Source organism: Paramisgurnus dabryanus, chromosome 16, assembly GCF_030506205.2.
Source record: "Paramisgurnus dabryanus chromosome 16, PD_genome_1.1, whole genome shotgun sequence".
Taxonomy (NCBI): domain Eukaryota; kingdom Metazoa; phylum Chordata; class Actinopteri; order Cypriniformes; family Cobitidae; genus Paramisgurnus; species Paramisgurnus dabryanus.
In genome coordinates, this window is record NC_133352.1 from 10155267 (window position 1) to 10175911 (window position 20645).

The 20645-nt window shown below is 41.5% G+C and overlaps 1 protein-coding gene across 1 annotated transcript in view; it reads right to left on the bottom strand.

The window, feature by feature from the left end:
• LOC135749361 (GTPase IMAP family member 8-like) overlaps nucleotides 1-20086 on the bottom strand; it is an 88041-nt gene extending 67955 nt beyond the window's left edge. Inside the window, exon 1 of the mRNA XM_065267958.1 lies at nucleotides 19943-20086. The gene's annotated coding sequence lies outside the window, so the exon portion shown is untranslated. The remainder of the gene's footprint in view (nucleotides 1-19942) is intronic.
• Nucleotides 20087-20645: the final 559 nt, after the last annotated feature.

Here is a 20645-nt window from a genome sequence, read left to right on the forward strand (position 1 = left end):
AAAAGTCAAGGTCGTTGCTTTTTATCATCACACAAGGTCTTGAGATTACACTGGTGAAATATGATGTTGATATGGTTAAATACCTAAGAGCAGTAAGTCACAGCGTCAAACATGGTATTTCCTGCTGCCTCTAGGTGGCGCTATGAGTGTTACTGAATAATGCCATGTTGATGTGTTCAGGCCTGGACCCTTATCAAACGTGTGAAGTCAGGGGCAGATCGGACAATGTATGCCTGAATTACATCAGCTTCCTGTTTCATGGCGAAATATTACACTTTGCCAGGCCGCCACGGACACGCCCTCCAATGAAAAGTCAAAAGCTCCGCAATTTAGCATCGCAAAGGCCTTTAGATGATACTGACCAAATATGATGATGATCGGATTAAATCTCTAGGAGGAGTTCGTTAAAGTACGACGCTTGGAAATGTCAAAAAATGACAGAGAAAATTCAAAATGGCTGACTTCCTGTGGGGTTTAGAGCTTAGCTCCAAGAGACTTTTTTGTAGGTCTTGGAGTAATAGATGATCCTACCAAATTTCGTATATCTGTAAGTTTTTCGTAGTGGGGGGGCTGTTCTCTTGAAATTTTGCAGGTGGCGCTATCGAGCCATTTTTACACGCCCACTTCTGACGCCTATACTACATGTAAATTTTCGCCACTTTTGACGCGTGTGCAAATTTTCATGAGTTTTCGGGTATGTTTAGACCCTCAAAAATGCGATCCATTTCGGAGAAGAAGAAGAAGAAGAAGAAGAAGAAGAAGAAGAAGAATAATAATTAAAACTGCAAGCAGTGATGGAAGGGCCCTCGCACGCATGTGCACCGCCACTCTATGGCCTTAGTAAAGCAATGAACCAGGGGGATTGAAATTTCAGTGGGTAAATATAGGCGGATATTCAAAGGAACTTTGAAGTGCCACACCTCCTTTGTGCAGCAGATGGCGCTATGATTGTGATTGATTGTTGTAACATTGATGTGTTGAGGCCAGGACCCTTGTCAAACGTATGATGTCTGTGACAGGTCGGACATTGCATGCCTGAGTTACAACAGCTTTCTAATGGCGAAACATCACTCTTTGCGAGGCCGCCACGGACACGCCCTTCAACGAAAAGTCAAGATCTTCGCAATTTATCATCGCAAAGGGCTTAAGATCAGTCTCACCTGATATGATAATGATTTGATTAAATCTCTAAGAACAGTGAATCACAGCGTAAAACAAGGCATTTCCTGCTACCTCTAGGTGGCGCTAGGACTGAAGCTGAATATTGGCATTAAAATGTGTTCAGGCCAAGACCCTTATCAAACATGTGAAGTGTGGGGCAGATTGGACATTGTATGCCTTAGTTATAACAACTTCCTGTTTCATGGCGAAAACGCTGAAATTTGTCAGGCCGCCACGGACACACCTTCCAACGAAAAGTCAAAAGCTCCGCAATTTAACATCTCAAAGGCCTTTAGATGAGATTGACCAAATATGATGACAATCTAACAAAATCTCTAGGAGGAGTTCGTTAAAGTACGAAGCCTGGAAATGACTAAATTTGCACAGAAATCACAGCAAAAATTCAAAATGGCTGACTTCCTGTGAGGTTTAGAGCTTCGCTCCAAGAGACTTTTTTGTAGGTCTTGGGGTGACATATGACCCTACCAAATTTCGTATCTGTAGGATTTTCGTAGCGGCGGGGCTGTTCTCTTGAAATTTTGCAGGTGGCGCTATCGAGCCATTTCTGCACGCCCACTTATGGCGCCTATGCCACATGTAAATTTTTGCCACTTCTGACGTGTGTGCAACGTTTTATGACTTTTTGAGCTTGTTTAGCCTGTCAAAATGCGATTCATTTAGCGATACTTTGCCAGGCCGCCACGGACACGCCCTTTAATGAAAAGTCAAGGTCGTTGCTTTTTATTATCACACAAGGTCTTGAGATTACACTGGTGAAATATGATGTTGATATGGTTAAATACCTAAGAGCAGTAAGTCACAGCGTCAAACATGGTATTTCCTGCTGCCTCTAGGTGGCGCTATGAGTGTAACTGAATTATGCCATGTTGATGTGTTCAGGCCTGGACCCTTATCAAACGTGTGAAGTCAGGGGCAGATCGGACAATGTATGCCTGAATTACATCAGCTTCCTGTTTCATGGCGAAACATTACACTTTGCCAGGCCGCCACGGACACGCCCTCCAATGAAAAGTCAAAAGCTCCGCAATTTAGCATCGCAAAGGCCTTTAGATGATACTGACCAAATATGATGATGATCGGATTAAATCTCTAGGAGGAGTTCGTTAAAGTACGACGCTTGGAAATGTCAAAAAATGACAGAGAAAATTCAAAATGGCTGACTTCCTGTGGGGTTTAGAGCTTAGCTCCAAGAGACTTTTTTGTAGGTCTTGGAGTAATAGATGATCCTACCAAATTTCGTATCTGTAAGTTTTTCGTAGTGGGGGGGCTGTTCTCTTGAAATTTTGCAGGTGGCGCTATCGAGCCATTTTTACACGCCCACTTCTGACGTCTATACTACATGTAAATTTTCGCCACTTCTGACGCGTGTGCAAATTTTCATGAGTTTTCGGGTATGTTTAGGCATTCAAAAATGTGATCCATTTCGGAGAAGAAGAAGAAGAAGAAGAAGAAGAAGAAGAAGAAAAAGAAGAATAATAATAATTAAAACTGCAAGCAGTGATGGAAGGGCCCTCGCACGCATGTGCACCGCCACTCTATGGCCTTAGTAAAGCAATGAAACAGGGGGATTGAAATTTCAGTGGGTAAATATAAGCGGATATTCAAAGGAACTTTGAAGTGCCACACCTCCTTTGTGCAGCAGGTGGCGCTATGATTGTATTTGATTGTTGTAACATTGATGTGTTGAGGCCAGGACCCTTGTCAAACGTATGATGTCTGTGACAGGTCGGACATTGCATGCCTGAGTTACAACAGCTTTCTCATGGAGAAACATCACTCTTTGTGAGGCCGCCACGGACACGCCCTTCAACAAAAAGTCAAGATCTTCGCAATTTATCATCGCAAAGGGCTTAAGATCAGTCTCACCTGATATGACAATGATTTGATTAAATCTCTGAGAACAGTGAATCACAGCGTAAAACAAGGCATTTACTGCTACCTCTAGGTGGCGCTAGGACTGAAGCTGAATATTGGCATTGAAATGTGTTCAGTCCAAGACTCTTATCAAACGTGTGAAGTGTGGGGTAGATTGGACATTGTATGCCTTAGTTATTACAACTTCCGGTTTCATGGCGAAAACGCTGAACTTTGTCAGGCCGCCACGGACACACCTTCCAACGAAAAGTCAAAAGCTCCGCAATTTAACATCGCAAAGGCCTTTAGATGAGATTGACCAAATATGATGACGATCTGACAAAATCTCTAGGAGGAGTTCGTTAAAGTACGAAGCCTGGAAATGACAAAATTTGCACAGAAATCACAGCAAAAATTAAAAATGGCTGACTTCCTGTGAGGTTTAGAGCTTCGCTCCAAGAGACTTTTTTGTAGGTCTTGGGGTGATATATGACCCTACCAAATTTCGTTTCTGTAGGATTTTCGTAGCGGCGGGGCTGTTCTCTTGAAATTTTGCAGGTGGCGCTATCGAGCCATTTCTGCACGCCCACTTCTGGCGCCTATGCCACATGTAAATTTTTGCCACTTCTGACGTGTGTGCAACGTTTTATGACTTTTTGAGCTTGTTTAGCCTGTCAAAATGCGATTCATTTAGCGATACTTTGCCAGGCCGCCACGGACACGCCCTTTAATGAAAAGTCAAGGACGTTGCTTTTTATCATCACACAAGGTCTTGAGATTACACTGGTGAAATATGATGTTGATATGGTTAAATACCTAAGAGCAGTAAGTCACAGCGTCAAACATGGTATTTCCTGCTGCCTCTAGGTGGCGCTATGAGTGTTACTGAATTATGCCATGTTGATGTGTTCAGGCCTGGACCCTTATCAAACGTGTGAAGTCAGGGGCAGATCGGACAATGTATGCCTGAATTACATCAGCTTCCTGTTTCATGGCGAAACATTACACTTTGCCAGGCCGCCACGGACACGCCCTCCAATGAAAAGTCAAAAGCTCCGCAATTTAGCATCGCAAAGGCCTTTAGATGATACTGACCAAATATGATGATGATCGGATTAAATCTCTAGGAGGAGTTCGTTAAAGTACGACGCTTGGAAATGTCAAAAAATGACAGAGAAAATTCAAAATGGCTGACTTCCTGTGGGGTTTACAGCTTAGCTCCAAGAGACTTTTTTGTAGGTCTTGGAGTAATAGATGATCCTACCAAATTTCGTATCTGTAAGTTTTTCGTAGTGGGGGGGCTGTTCTCTTGAAATTTTGCAGGTGGCGCTATCGAGCCATTTTTACACGCCCACTTCTGACGCCTATACTACATGTAAATTTTCGCCACTTCTGACGCGTGTGCAAATTTTCATGAGTTTTCGGGTATGTTTAGGCCCTCAAAAATGCGATCCATTTCGGAGAAGAAGAAGAAGAAGAAGAAGAAGAAGAAGAATAATTAAAACTGCAAGCAGTGATGGAAGGGCCCTCGCACGCATGTGCACCGCCACTCTATGGCCTTAGTAAAGCAATGAACCAGGGGGATTGAAATTTCAGTGGGTAAATATAGGCGGATATTCAAAGGAACTTTGAAGTGCCACACCTCCTTTGTGCAGCAGATGGCGCTATGATTGTGATTGATTGTTGTAACATTGATGTGTTGAGGCCAGGACCCTTGTCAAACGTATGATGTCTGTGACAGGTCGGACATTGCATGCCTGAGTTACAACAGCTTTCTAATGGCGAAACATCACTTTTTGCGAGGCCGCCACGGACACGCCCTTCAACGAAAAGTCAAGATCTTCGCAATTTATCATCGCAAAGGGCTTAAGATCAGTCTGACCAGATATGATGATGATTTCATTAAATTTCTAAGAGCAGTAAATCACAGCGTAAAACAAGGCATTTCCTGCTACCTCTAGGTGGCGCTAGGACTGAAGCTGAATATTGGCATTAAAATGTGTTCAGGCCAAGACTCTTATCAAACGTGTTAAGTGTGGGGCAGATTGGACATTGTATGCCTTAGTTATAACAACTTCCTGTTTCATGGTGAAAACGCTGAACTTTGTCAGGCCGCCACGGACACACCTTCCAACGAAAAGTCAAAAGCTCCGCAATTTAACATCGCAAAGGCCTTTAGATGTAATTGACCAAATATGATGACGATCTGACAAAATCTCTAGGAGGAGTTCGTTAAAGTACGAAGCCTGGAAATGACAAAATTTGCACAGAAATCACAGCAAAAATTAAAAATGGCTGACTTCCTGTGAGGTTTAGAGCTTCGCTCCAAGAGACTTTTTTGTAGGTCTTGGGGTGATATATGACCCTACCAAATTTCGTATCTGTATGTTTTTCGTAGTGGGGGGCTGTTCTCTTGAAATTTTGCAGGTGGCGCTATCGAGCCATTTTTAGACGCCCACTTCTGACGCCTATACTACATGTAAATTTTCGCCACTTCGGACGTGTGTGCAAATTTTCATGAGTTTTCGAGTATGTTTAGCCCCTCAAAAATGCGATCCATTTCGGAGAAGAAGAATAAGAATAATAATAATAAACGGAGCAAAAACAATAGGGTCCTCACACCCTGGTGTGCTCGGGCCCTAATTAAAACTGCAAGCAGTGATGGAAGGGCCCTCGCACGCATGTGCACCGCCACTCTATGGCCTTAGTAAAGCAATGAACCAGGGGGATTGAAATTTCAGTGGGTAAATATAGGCGGATATTCAAAGGAACTTTGAAGTGCCACACCTCCTTTGTGCAGCAGGTGGTGCTATGATTGTATTTGATTGTTGTAACATTGATGTGTTGAGGCCAGGACCCTTGTCAAACGTATGATGTCTGTGACAGGTCGGACATTGCATGCCTGAGTTACAACAGCTTTCTCATGGAGAAACATCACTCTTTGCGAGGGCGCCACGGACACGCCCTTCAACGAAAAGTCAAGATCTTCGCAATTTATCATCGCAAAGGGCTTAAGATCAGTCTCACCTGATATGATAATGATTTGATTAAATCTCTGAGAACAGTGAATCACAGCGTAAAACAAGGCATTTCCTGCTACCTCTAGGTGGCGCTAGGACTGAAGCTGAATATTGGCATTGAAATGTGTTCAGGCCAAGACCCTTATCAAACATGTGAAGTGTGGGGCAGATTGGACATTGTATGCCTTAGTTATAACAACTTCCGGTTTCATGGCGAAAACGCTGAAATTTGTCAGGCCGCCACGGACACACCTTCCAACGAAAAGTCAAAAGCTCCGCAATTTAACATCGCAAAGGCCTTTAGATGAGATTGACCAAATATGATGACGATCTGACAAAATCTCTAGGAGGAGTTCTTTAAAGTACGAAGCCTGGAAATGACAAAATTTGCACAGAAATCACAGCAAAAATTCAAAATGGCTGACTTCCTGTGAGGTTTAGAGCTTCACTCCAAGAGACTTTTTTGTAGGTCTTGGGGTGATATATGACCCTACCAAATTTCGTTTCTGTAGGATTTTCGTAGCGGCGGGGCTGTTCTCTTGAAATTTTGCAGGTGGCGCTATCGAGCCATTTCTGCACGCCCACTTATGGCGCCTATGCCACATGTAAATTTTTGCCACTTCTGACATGTGTGCAACGTTTTATGACTTTTTGAGGTTGTTTAGCCTGTCAAAATGCGATTCAATTAGCGATACTTTGCCAGGCCGCCACGGACACGCCCTTTAATGAAAAGTCAAGGTCGTTGCTTTTTATCATCACACAAGGTCTTGAGATTACACTGGTGAAATATGATGTTGATATGGTTAAATACCTAGGAGCAGTAAGTCACAGCGTCAAACATGGTATTTCCTGCTGCCTCTAGGTGGCGCTATGAGTGTAACTGAATTATGCCATGTTGATGTGTTCAGGCCTGGACCCTTATCAAACGTGTGAAGTCAGGGGCAGATCGGACAATGTATGCTTGAATTACATCAGCTTCCTGTTTCATGGCGAAACATTACACTTTGCCAGGCCGCCACGGACACGCCCTCCAATGAAAAGTCAAAAGCTCCGCAATTTAGCATCGCAAAGGCCTTTAGATGATACTGACCAAATATGATGATGATCGGATTAAATCTCTAGGAGGAGTTCGTTAAAGTACGACGCTTGGAAATGTAAAAAAATGACAGAGAAAAATCAAAATGGCTGACTTCCTGTGGGGTTTAGAGCTTAGCTCCAAGAGACTTTTTTGTAGGTCTTGGAGTAATAGATGATCCTACCAAATTTCGTATCTGTAAGTTTTTCGTAGTGGGGGGGGGCTGTTCTCTTGAAATTTTGCGGGTGGCGCTATCGAGCCATTTTTACACGCCCACTTCTGACGCCTATACTACATGTAAATTTTCGCCACTTCTGACGCGTGTGCAAATTTTCATGAGTTTTCGGGTATGTTTAGGCCCTCAAAAATGCGATCCATTTCGGAGAAGAAGAAGAAGAAGAAGAAGAATTAAAGCTGCAAGCAGCGATGGAAGGGCCCTCGCACACATGTGCACCGCCACCCTATGGCATTAGTAAAGCAGTGAACCAGGGGGATATGAATTAAAGTGGGTAAATATAGGTGGACATTCAAAGGGAAACTGATGTGCCACACCGCTTTTGTGCAGCAGGTGGCGCTACGACTGTACCTGATTATTGTTATATTGACGTGTTCAGGCCGGGACCCTTATCAAACTTGTGAAGTCGGGGGCAGATCGGAAAATGTATGCCTGAATTACAACAGCTTCATGTTTCATGGTGAAATGTCACACTTTGCCAGGCTGCCACGGACACGCCCTTCAACGAAAAGTCAAGATCTTCGCAATTTATCACGGCAAAGGGCTTAACATCAGTCTGACCAAATATGATGATTATTTGATTAAATCTCTAAGAGCAGTAAATCACAGCGTAAAACATGGCAATTCCTGCTACCTCTAGGTGGCGCTATGACTGAAGCTGAATATTGGCATCAAAATGTGTTCAGGTCAAGACCCTTATCAAACATGTGAAGTGTGGGGCAGATTGGACATTGTATGCCTGAGATAGAACAACTTCCTGTTTCATGGCGAAAATGCCGAACTTTGTCAGGCCGCCACGGACACACCCTCCAACGAAAAGTCAAGATCTCTGCAATTTAGCATCGCAAAGGCCTTTAGATGAGACTGACCAAATATGATAATGATCGGATTAAATCGCTAGGAGGAGTTCGTTAAAGTACGACGCTTAGAAATGTCAAAAAATGACAGAGAAAATTAAAAATGGCCGACTTCCTGTGGGGTTTAGATCTTAGCTCCAAGAGACTTTTTTGTAGGTCTTGGGGTGCTTGATGATCCTACCAAATTTCGTATCTGTACGTTTTTCGTAGTGGGGGGGCTGTTATCTTGAAATTTTGCAGGTGGCGCTATCGAGCCATTTCTACACACCCACTTCTGACGCCTATACTACATGTAAATTTTCGCCACTTCTGATGCGTGTGCAAATTTTCATGAGTTTTCGGGTATGTTTAGGCCTTCAAAAATGCGATTCATTTCGGAAAATAATAATAATAATAATAAACGAAGCAAAAACAATAGGGCTTTGCACCCACGGTGCAGGCCATTCTGGCCTGCTCCTCGGTGCTCGGGCCCTAATTAAAACTGCAAGCAGTGATGGAAGGGCCCTCGCACGCATGTGCACCGCCACTCTATGGCCTTAGTAAAGCAATGAACCAGGGGGATTGAAATTTCAGTGGGTAAATATAGGCGGATATTCAAAGGAACTTTGAAGTGCCAGACCTCCTTTGTGCAGCAGGTGGCGCTATGATTGTATTTGATTGTTGTAACATTGATGTGTTGAGGCCAGGACCCTTGTCAAACGTATGATGTCTGTGACAGGTCGGACATTGCATGCCTGAGTTACAACAGCTTTCTCATGGCGAAACATCACTCTTTGCGAGGCCGCCACGGACACGCCCTTCAACGAAAAGTCAAGATCTTCGCAATTTATCATCGCAAAGGGCTTAAGATCAGTCTCACCTGATATGATAATGATTTGATTAAATCTCTGAGAACAGTGAATCACAGCGTAAAACAAGGCATTTACTGCTACCTCTAGGTGGCGCTAGGACTGAGGCTGAATATTGGCATTGAAATGTGTTCAGGCCAAGACTCTTATCAAACATGTGAAGTGTGGGGCAGATTGAACATTGTATGCCTTAGTTATAACAACTTCCGGTTTCATGGCGAAAACGCTGAACTTTGTCAGGCCGCCACGGACACACCTTCCAACGAAAAGTCAAAAGCTCCGCAATTTAACATTGCAAAGGCGTTTAGATGAGATTGACCAAATATGATGACGATCTGACAAAATCTCTAAGAGGAGTTCGTTAAAGTACGAAGCCTGGAAATGACAAAATTTGCACAGAAATCACAGCAAAAATTCAAAATGGCTGACTTTCTGTGAGGTTTAGAGCTTCACTCCAAGAGACTTTTTTGTAGGTCTTGGGGTGATATATGACCCTACCAAATTTCGTTTCTGTAGGATTTTTGTAGCGGCGGGGCTGTTCTCTTGAAATTTTGCAGGTGGCGCTATCGAGCCATTTCTGCACGGCCACTTCTGGCGCCTATGCCACATGTAAATTTTTGCCACTTCTGACGTGTGTGCAACGTTTTATAACTTTTGAGCTTGTTTAGCCTGTCAAAATGTGATTCAATTAGCGATACTTTGCCAGGCCGCCACGGACACGCCCTTTAATGAAAAGTCAAGGTCGTTGCTTTTTATCATCACACAAGGTCTTGAGATTACACTGGTGAAATATGATGTTGATATGGTTAAATACCTAAGAGCAGTAAGTCACAGCGTCAAACATGGTATTTCCTGCTGCCTCTAGGTGGCGCTATGAGTGTTACTGAATTATGCCATGTTAATGTGTTCAGGCCTGGACCCTTATCAAACGTGTGAAGTCAGTGGCAGATCGGACAATGTATGCCTGAATTACATCAGCTTCCTGTTTCATGGCGAAACATTACACTTTGCCAGGCCGCCACGGACACGCCCTCCAATGAAAAGTCAAAAGCTCTGCAATTTAGCATCGCAAAGGCCTTTAGATGATACTGACCAAATATGATGATGATCGGATTAAATCTCTAGGAGGAGTTCGTTAAAGTACGACGCTTGGAAATGTCAAAAAATGACAGAGAAAATTCAAAATGGCTGACTTCTTGTGGGGTTTAGAGCTTAGCTCCAAGAGACTTTTTTGTAGGTCTTGGAGTAATAGATGATCCTACCAAATTTCGTATCTGTAAGTTTTTCGTAGTGGGGGGGCTGTTCTCTTGAAATTTTGCAGGTGGCGCTATCGAGCCATTTTTACACGCCCACTTCTGACGCCTATACTACATGTAAATTTTCGCCACTTCTGACGCGTGTGCAAATTTTCATGAGTTTTCGGGTATGTTTAGGCCCTCAAAAATGCGATCCATTTCGGAGAAGAAGAAGAAGAAGAAGAAGAAGAAGAAGAAGAAATGGAGCAAAAACAATAGGGTCCTCACACCCTGGTGTGCTCGGGCCCTAATTAAAACTGCAAGCAGTGATGGAAGGGCCCTCGCACGCATGTGCACCGCCACTCTATGGCCTTAGTAAAGCAATGAACCAGGGGGATTGAAATTTCAGTGGGTAAATATAGGCGGATATTCAAAGAACTTTGAAGTGCCACACCTCCTTTGTCCAGCAGATGGCGCTATGATTGTGATTGATTGTTGTAACATTGATGTGTTGAGGCCAGGACCCTTGTCAAACGTATGATGTCTGTGACAGGTCGGACAATGCATGCCTGAGTTACAACAGCTTTCTAATGGCGAAACATCACTCTTTGCGAGGCCGCCACGGACACGCCCTTCAACGAAAAGTCAAGATCTTCGCAATTTATCATCGCAAAGGGCTTAAGATCAGTCTGACCAGATATGATGATGATTTCATTAAATTTCTAAGAGCAGTAAATCACAGCGTAAAACAAGGCATTTCCTGCTACCTCTAGGTGGCGCTATGACTGAAGCTGAATATTGGCATTGAAATGTGTTCAGTCCAAGACTCTTATCAAACATGTGAAGTGTGGGGCAGATTGGACATTGTATGCCTTAGTTATAACAACTTCCTGTTTCATGGCGAAAATGCTGAACTTTGTCAGGCTGCCACGGACACACCCTCCAACGAAAAGTCAAAAGCTCCGCAATTTAACATCGCAAAGGCCTTTAGATGAGATTGACCAAATACGATGACGATCTGATAAAATCTCTAGGAGGAGTTCATTAAAGTACGAAGCCTGGAAATGACAAAATTTGCACAGAAATCACAGCAAAAATTAAAAATGGCCGACTTCCTGTGAGGTTTAGAGCTTAGCTTCAAGAGACTTTTTTGTAAGTTTTGGGGTGATAGATGATCCTACCAAATTTCGTATCTGTATGTTTTTCGTAGTGGGGGGGCTGTTCTCTTGAAATTTTGCAGGTGGCGCTATTGAGCCATTTCTACACGCCCACTTATGGCGCCTATGCCACATGTAAATTTTTGCCACCTTTGACATGTGTGCAACGTTTCATGACTTTTTGAGCTCGTTTAGGCTGTCAAAAATGCGATTCATTTAACAATATTTTGCGAGGCCGCCACAGACACGCCCTTTAACGAAAAGTCAAGGTCTTCGCTATTTATCATCACACAAGGTCTTGAGATTAGACTGATGAAATATGATGTTGATATAATCAAATCTCCAAGAGCAGTAATTCACAGCATAAAAGATGGTATTTCCTTCTGCCTCTAGGTGGCGCTATGACTGTTACTGAATTATGCCATGTTGATGTGTTCAGGCCGGGACCTTTATCAAACGTGTGAAGTTGGGGGCAGATCGGACCATGTATGTCTGAATTACAACAGCTTTCTGTTTCATGGCGAAACATCACACTTTGGCAGGCCGCCACGGACACGCCCTTCAACGAAAAGTCAAGATCTTTGCAATTTATCACCGCAAAGGGCTTAACATCAGTCAGACCAAATATGATGATGATTTGATTAAATCTCTAAGAGCAGTAAATCACAGCGTAAAACATGGTATTTCCTCCTACCTCTAGGTGGCGCTATGAGTGAAGCTGAATATTGGCATTGAATTGTGTTCAGGCCAAGACCCTTATCAAACGTATGAAGCGTGGGGCAGATTGGACATTGTATGCCTGAATTACATCAGCTTCCTGTTTCATGGCGAAACATTACATTTTGCCAGGCCGCCACGGACACGCCCTCCAACGAAAAGTCAAAAGCTCGGCAATTTAGCATCGCAAAGGCCTTTAGATGATACTGACCAAATATGATAATGATCGGATTAAATCTCTAGGAGGAGTTCGTTAAAGTACGACGCTTGGAAATGTCAAAAAATGACAGAGAAAATTCAAGATGGCCGACTACCTGTGGGGTTTAGAGCTTAGCTCCAAGAGACTTTTTTGAAGGTCTTGGGGTGATAGATGATCCTACCAAATTTCGTATCTGTACGTTTTTCGTAGTGGGGGGGCTGTTCTCTTGAAATTTTGCAGGTGGCGCTATCGAGCCATTTTTACACGCCCACTTCTGACGCCTATACTACATGTACATTTTCACCACTTCTGACGTGTGTGCAAATTTTCATGAGTTTTCGGGTATGTTTAGGCCCTCAAAAATGCGATCCATTTCGGAGAAGAAGAAAAAAAAGAAAAATAATAATAAACGGAGCAAAAACAATAGGGTCCTCACACCCCGGTGTGCTCGGGCCCTAATAATAATAAACGGAGCAAAAACAATAGGGTCCTCACACCCCGGTGTGCTCGGGCCCTAATTAAAGCTGCAAGCAGCGATGGAAGGGCCCTCGCACGCATGTGCACCGCTACCCTATGGCATTAGAAAAGCAGTGAACCAGGGGGATATGAATTAAAGTGGGTAAATATAGGTGGATATTCAAAGGAAAATTGATGTGCCACAACGCCTGTGTGCAGTAGGTGGCGCTATGACTTTACCTGATTATTGTTATATTGACGTGTTCAGCCCGGGACCCTTAACAAACGTGTGAAGTCTGGGGCAGATCGAACAATGTATGCCTGAATTACAACAGCTTCCTGTTTCATGTCAAAACATCACTCTTTGCAAGGCCGCCACGGACACGCCCTTCAACGAAAAGTCAAGATCTTCGCAATTTATCATCGCAAAGGGCTTCAGATCAGTCTCACCAGTTATGATAATGATTTGATTAAATCTCTGAGAACAGTAAATCACAACGTAAAACAAGGCATTACCTGCTACCTCCAGGTGGCGCTAGGACTGAAGCTGAATATTGGCATTGAAATGTGTTCAGGCCAAGACTCTTATCAAAAATGTGAAGTGTGGGGCAGATTGGACATTCTATGCCTTAGTTATAACAACTTCCTGTTTCATGGCGAAAACGCTGAATTTGTCAGGCCGCCACGGACACACCCTCCAAGAAAAGTCAAAAGCTCCGCAATTTAGCATTGCAAAGGCCTTTAGATGATACTGACAAAATATGATGATGATCGGATTAAATCTCTATGAGGAGTTCGTTAAAGTACGAAGCCTGGAAATGACAAAATTTGCACAGAAATCACAGCAAAAATTCAAAATGGCCGATTTCCTGTGGGGTTTAGAGCTTCGCTCCAAGAGACTTTTTTGTAGGTCTTGGGGTGATAGATGACCCTACCAAATATCGTATCTGTAGGTTTTTCGTAGCGGCGGGGCTGTTTTTTTTAATTTTGCATGTGGCGCTATTGAGCCATTTCTACACGCCCACTTCTGGCGCCTATGCCACATGTAAATTTTCGCCACTTCTGACATGTGTGCAACGTTTTATGACTTTTTGAGCTTGTTTAACCTGTCAAAATGCGATTCATTTAGCGATACTTTGCGAGGCCGCCACGGACACGCCCTTAAATGAAAAGTCAAGGTCGTTGCTTTTTATCATCACACAAGGTCTTGAGATTACACTGGTGAAATATGATGTTGATATGGTTAAATATCTAAGAGCAGTAAGTCACAGCGTAAAACATGGTATTTCCTGCTGCCTCTAGGTGGCGCTATGACTGTTACTGAATTATGCCATGTTGATGTGTTCAGGCCAGGACCCTTATCAAATGTGTGAAGTCGGGGGCAGATCGGACAATGTATGCCGGAATTACAACAACTTCATGTTTCATTGCAAAACATCACACTTTGCCAGGCCGCCACGGACACCCCCTCCAACGAAAAGTCAAGATCTTCGCAATTTATCATCGCATAGGGCTTAACATCAGTCTGACCATATATGATGATGATTTGATTAAATCTCTAAAAGCAGTAAATCATGGCGTAAAACATGGCATTTTCTGCTACCTCTAGGTGGCGCTATGACTGAAGCTGAATTTTGGCATGGAAATGTGTTCAGGCCAGGACTCTTATCAAACATGTGAAGCGTGGGTCAGATTGAACATTGTATGCCGGAGTTAGGAAAAACATCCTGTTTCATGGCGAAAACCCTGAAATTTGTCAGGCCGCCACGGATACGCCCTCCAATGAAAAGTGAAAAGCTCCGAAATTTAACATCGCAAAGGCCTTTAGACGATACTGACCAAATATGATGATGATCGGATTAAATCTCTAGGAGGAGTTCGTTAAAGTACGAAGCCTGGAAATGCCAAAATTTGCACAGAAATCACAGCGAAAATTCAAAATGGCTGACTTCCTGTGGGTTTTAGAGCCTGGTTCCAATGGACTTTTTTGTAGGTCTTGGGGTGATAGATGATCCTACCAAATTTCGTATCTGTACGTTTTTCGTAGCGGGAGGGTTGTTCTTTTGAAATTTTGCAGGTGGCGCTATCGAGCCATTTCTACACGCCCACTTCTGACGCCTATACCACATGTACATTTTCGTCAATTCTGACGCCTGTGCAAAGTTTCATGAGTTTTCGAGCATGTTTAGGCCCTCAAAAATGCGATTCATTTCGGAGAAGAAAAAGCAGAAGAATCTGAGCAAAAACAATAGGGCTTTGCACCTATGGTGCAGGCCATTCTGGCCTGCTCCTCGGTGCTCGGGCCCTAATAATAATAATAATAATAAACGGAGCAAAAACAATAGGGTCCTCACACCCCGGTGTGCTCGGGCCCTAATAATAAGAAAAAGAATAATAATAAGAAACGGAGCAAAAACAATAGGGCTTTGCACCCATGGTGCAGGCCATTCTGGCCTGCTCCTTGGTGCTCGGGCCCTAATAATAATAATAATAAACAGAGCAAAAACAATAGGGTCCTCACACCCCGGTGTGCTCGGGCCCTAATAAACGGAGCAAAAACAATAGGGTCCTCACACCCTGGTGTGAGATATCTCGTCAATCAAGAGAAAACGCTTCCCAGCCAATGACGAGTATTTCCGTCTTTCCGCAATACCACTATTATCCACCAGGTGGCGCCCTTACGCAACTTTTTATACCCAGAAGTATTGCCCTATGGCAAGCTGCTGCATGTCCGTGTCTGTTTTAAAGATCGCTCTGAATGGGATCTCTATGAAAAGTCCGTCACAAAAATGGAATTATCTCTGCTTTTTGCTCAAAATGTGGTGTTTTTGCAGAAACCTACCCATATTCAAAAGCTGATTACAAAAGAACTACTCAAGGTAGGATGAAAGTTTTTTTTTGTTTGAAAGCAGAGGGTCTGTTCTTTCATTTAGTTCATTGTATGTTTATATATTTGAAGAAGAACATTTTCTGGAAGGCATTAAACTTTTGTGAAAATCATGAAAAACGCTGGCGCTGGCTGGCAAATGTTTTAAAAAACGCTGGCGGTGAAAGAGTTAATTGAGTCTTTTTGGGTAGCCCATCTTATGCCTAGAATTAGTCAAGGAGGTTAAGTCTTATAACTTCCTTCAAAGTTTGATCAATTGTGCATAATGACATGTGCAACAAATGCATATAGGGTCTCAGACTCATAGATTTGCATAATTTAAAGTTCAGGTTTTAAAGTTTGGGTCAACCTGTGGCACAGCTTTAAAACGGAAACTTATTAAATCCTATCAGAGGTCCAAAATGTCATTGAAACACACCAGTGGCTTTGCTGTCATCAGGATTAAACATGTTACCCCTCGAACCTTCCCTCCCAACAGAGCCTCCCCACAAAACAAATCTCAATTTAACCCCTGTACATATATACTATATATATTCTCATTATTTTTTAACACATCTGTAGTTATGCGCTGGCACAGAGTTAGACTCTTTTGACTCCACACAGAAACAGCAACGCGTGCGGCATGACATAAGGAACATCCTGGTTTTGTTTTTTTCGCTCTTCTTTATTCTTTTTTTTATGTATCATAGAAGTATCGGATCGGGACTCTGTATCGGCAGATACTCAAAATCAAATGACTCGGACTCGAGGGCAAAAAAACCTGATCGGGACATCCCTACTTATCACTGATTCTTGAAACTTTGGCAAAAACATGTCCCACTAAGAAAAGTGCTAATTCTGTTGGAAATTAATAACATTTTCATGAAGAAAAAGAATACATGTTATAATCAGGGGGTCCTTTGCACATATGTAAGGTTCTTTTATAGGTTTATTTTAATTTTTTATTAATTTAATGATTATATGCTGGCCCATTGCCTACAAAATCAGCTGTCCTCGCTTAAGAGATAATCATTTCAACTTGATTAAAAAAGCCAAAAGTAATAATTGAATTGAATAATATATTTACCACATGAAAGGGTACATTGTAATATGTATTAAAAACTACAAACTGTGAGTTTTGAACAATATTTACTATTATTTTGTGATTGCTCAAAATGTGTCCCACATATTCGTCACCACCGTCAGATATTTATAAAAAGCAATAAAATCAGACAACTACAAGGTCAACTACATTCCTGATGACCCCATTTTCAAACCTTCAGCGCTACTGCATGCTTCAAGATCACTCAAGCTCCTGAAGGTTTGCTATTTTCTCTTAAACTTGTTCATATTTTTGGACACTGCTACTGTGACAACCATAACATGTCAACACCGTCATCTGTGTATAAAAAATATTAGATTAGATTATGAAATAAATGTATCATTTTTAAGAAGAGGTCTGAAGTAGCTTGCAACAGAGGGGAAACAAGATGGCTAATGTGAACAACTCATCTATTTTTTTAATCTATATTAGGTTTTCTTTTCTTTTCTGTCAGGTTTTATGTGTTTTATGTATTTTCGGAAGTTATGATTTGATATTTGTTCATCACAGTGCTCAGGATTGTTATTTTTTGGACCAAATATTTACATAAAGTTTAAGCAAGAAGCCATTGACTTGAGTGGTATACATTTTGGAATAATGAGGCCAATGTCACCACCGCCAAACGTAGTTTTATTTGTTTTAAATGAATATGCTTACAATATGTTTCTTCAGTGCTGTTGAGTTATTAAATTAATAGTCTCTATTAATACAAAAATATGATTATTAAATAACAAAACCATAACTTTTTCTATTTAGGCTTAAAGTAAATGTTGTATGAGTAATAACTGGAAAAACGCCTATTTTATGAAAAAAATACGAACAGGGGAGGTTGCACCGGTAAATTGCTGAACAGCCAAGACCTTGGTCTATAATGATATACCTTCAGATTTTGTAATTTAACTAACTTTTTTTTCAAATTTTAAACCTGTTTTATCCAAATTCCCAAGAATCACTGTTATTACAACTTTATTTTAAAAGTTACAGCATCTCATCACTAGTCAATAGTAAAAATATTACGTTGAAATGACTTGTCAATTGGTTGATGACTTGACAACTTGGTTATACATGTAAGTGTAAAAAGATGTTTTTTTCCAGTAAAGAAGAAAACAAAGAACATTACCAATGCATACAATACAACTAACAAGTCGTTTAAATCAGTGGTTCTTAACGTTATTCCTGGAGGCCCATTGCCCTGCACATTTTGTATGTCTCTTTTATCTGACAGACTCTAGCCGTTTCTCAATGTCAAGGAAGGATCCTCGGAAGCTAGAATTTCGAGGATGCTACGTCATCGACGTCGGTCGAAGGACTGTTCCAATGTCGAGGATCCTCGAAATTTCAGCCAAGGACTGAGTCCTTCGTTCGAGAAATATCCCATATACAGGAAAGGATGCAAATTTGTATCCTTCGCGCTCTTCACGCGCTGAAATCACCCACAATCCTATGCGCGCAGCACCGAAAGCACACCTTTCAATCACGCAATGACGTAATTACGTGCACTTGTTAGCCTGTTCCATTTAACGTGTTCTCCGAATGCTTAAAAGGAGCCTCGCCTAGCATCTGAAGGAAGTGACTTGTAAGGACTAGTCCTGCCAAGGAAGTATCCTTGACATTGAGAAACGGCTTCTGTTCAGTTCATGGAGAGCTCTTCTAATGAGCTGATGATTTGAATCAGGTGTGTTAAATAAGGGAGACATACAAAATGTGCAGGGCAGTGGGCCTCCAGGAATAACGTTAAGAACCACTGGTTTAAATGAGTGACTGCACATAGCTTTCACTTTTACACTGTGTATGAAATTTTCAGACGGTCCCTTGAACAGCTTATGCAAATATGCAGTGCATTTCAACAATGAAACTCAGGTAGGTGATCAGTGGTTGCCAGGAGAAATTCATACTGGTATGTTCTGATAACTAGAGTTATTTGATGTGGAGAATAAACTACTCTACTTGTGATTACTCTCTAAAAAATGTTGTTAACTTAACATATTGTGGATTGTTTTAGCACAAAATGCTTGGTTGTTTTATTCCATTGATGGGTCAAATCTAAAAAAAAATTGGCTTAATTTAAACCAACTGTTTGACTCGTCCCTTTTTGAACCAACGCTGGTTTGAAAATAACCAAGCATTTCTTTAAAGGGTTTCTCCCATTTTGTCTTTAAGATGAGTGTAATATTTATTACCATTTATCTTTAGCAAGAAGGTATTATGCTTTAACAATCTTTTGATGTGGCAAAAAAAGAAGGGAAATGCTTGATCATTAATATTACTGCAGAAAATGATATGAAAATTTTAAGACTGCAATTGTCAGGACTCTGCCACGAGAGTTTTGTTTTATATTTATGTTTTATTGTGATGGCAGAGTTCTGACAGTCTCTTGTTTAATGTGGAGGCCATGCCTTGTTTATTGTGGCATGTGCCTCTGGTGTCTCGTCTTGTCCCCGCCCCCTTGTTCTCCCTGTTAATTATTCATTATCAGTTCATCCCTCTCACCTGTGTTGCCCTCGTTATCTTGTTTAGTTTCCCCTATTTAATCTCCTATTGTCTCTTTGTCGAGTGCTGGATCATTGTGCTGTATTGTGTCATGTATGCAGTCTTTCGTGTTCTTTCAGTTGAATGATTTCATCGGAGTGTTTAGTCAGTGTTAGTAGTTCATGTTTAATATTGTGTTGCCCCCTCGCGGGCTTTTGTTTTCATGTTTATTTATAATAAATGTTCTGTGTTCACTCCCCGATATCGCCTGCGCATGGGTTCTCTTGTTCCTTGTCTTCAGATCCTCACAGCAACATTTAAAGATATGTGCAGATTTTTTATTTAAAATCCTTTAATTAAATTTGAAAAAACATTTAAATTTGCAGACATTAAATTAAAATTTATATTTCAATTAATGATAGAATTAATTTAATAATTTATTAGGATGTTTGCTACTGAAGGATAAATGCCAGTTAGAGTTATTAACCCATTAAGTTTAACCAATGGCATTTTATAAATATATTATTTACTATTATAATAACACAGTATTTTTAGTAAACCCAATAAGTTTAGACCTAAACTTGATTGTACTAAAAACATAAATTCCCTTATCGTTAATCTTTCAATGTAATTACAATAAAGGAAAATATGCTGTAGTTAATAAACTTACCTGCAGGAAGAAAGTATATTGAGACAAGTTGTTTTCAGATGCACTTTAGTGAAGCCTTGGTATGCCTACAGCAGTCTGAGATGATGGCTTTTGATTTCAGCCTAAACAGTGACTGTCACTGTTAAGGTAAGAAACAGGGCTGGGTCGCTCTCTCCTCCCTGTGTGTGTGAGATCATTGGTTGCCAGGTGAAATTCATACTGGTATGTTCTGATAACTAGAATTACTTGAATGTAACTAGAATTACTTGAGTGTGTGTGAGATCAGTGGTTGCCAGGTGAAATTCATATTGGTATGTTCTGATAGCTAAAATTACTTGCATAGATGTTGAGAATAAACTACTTTACCTGTGATTACACTCTAAAAATTTTTTTGGGTTATTTCTTCCCTTCATCCCCCTCCCTCTCCCCTGCCTCTGTGTGTGAGATCATTGGTTGTCAGGTGAAATTCATACTGGTATGTTCTGATAACTAGAATTACTTGAATGTAACTAGAATTACTTGAGTGTGTGTGAGATCAGTGGTTGCCAGGTGAAATTCGTACTGGTATGTTCTGATAACTACAATTACTTGGATAGATGTTGAGAATAAACTACTTGTGATTACACTCTAAAAAATGCTGGGTTATTTCTTCTCTTCATCCCCCCTCCCTCCCTCTCTGTGTGTGTGAGATCAGTGGTTGCCAGGTGAAATTCATACTGGTATG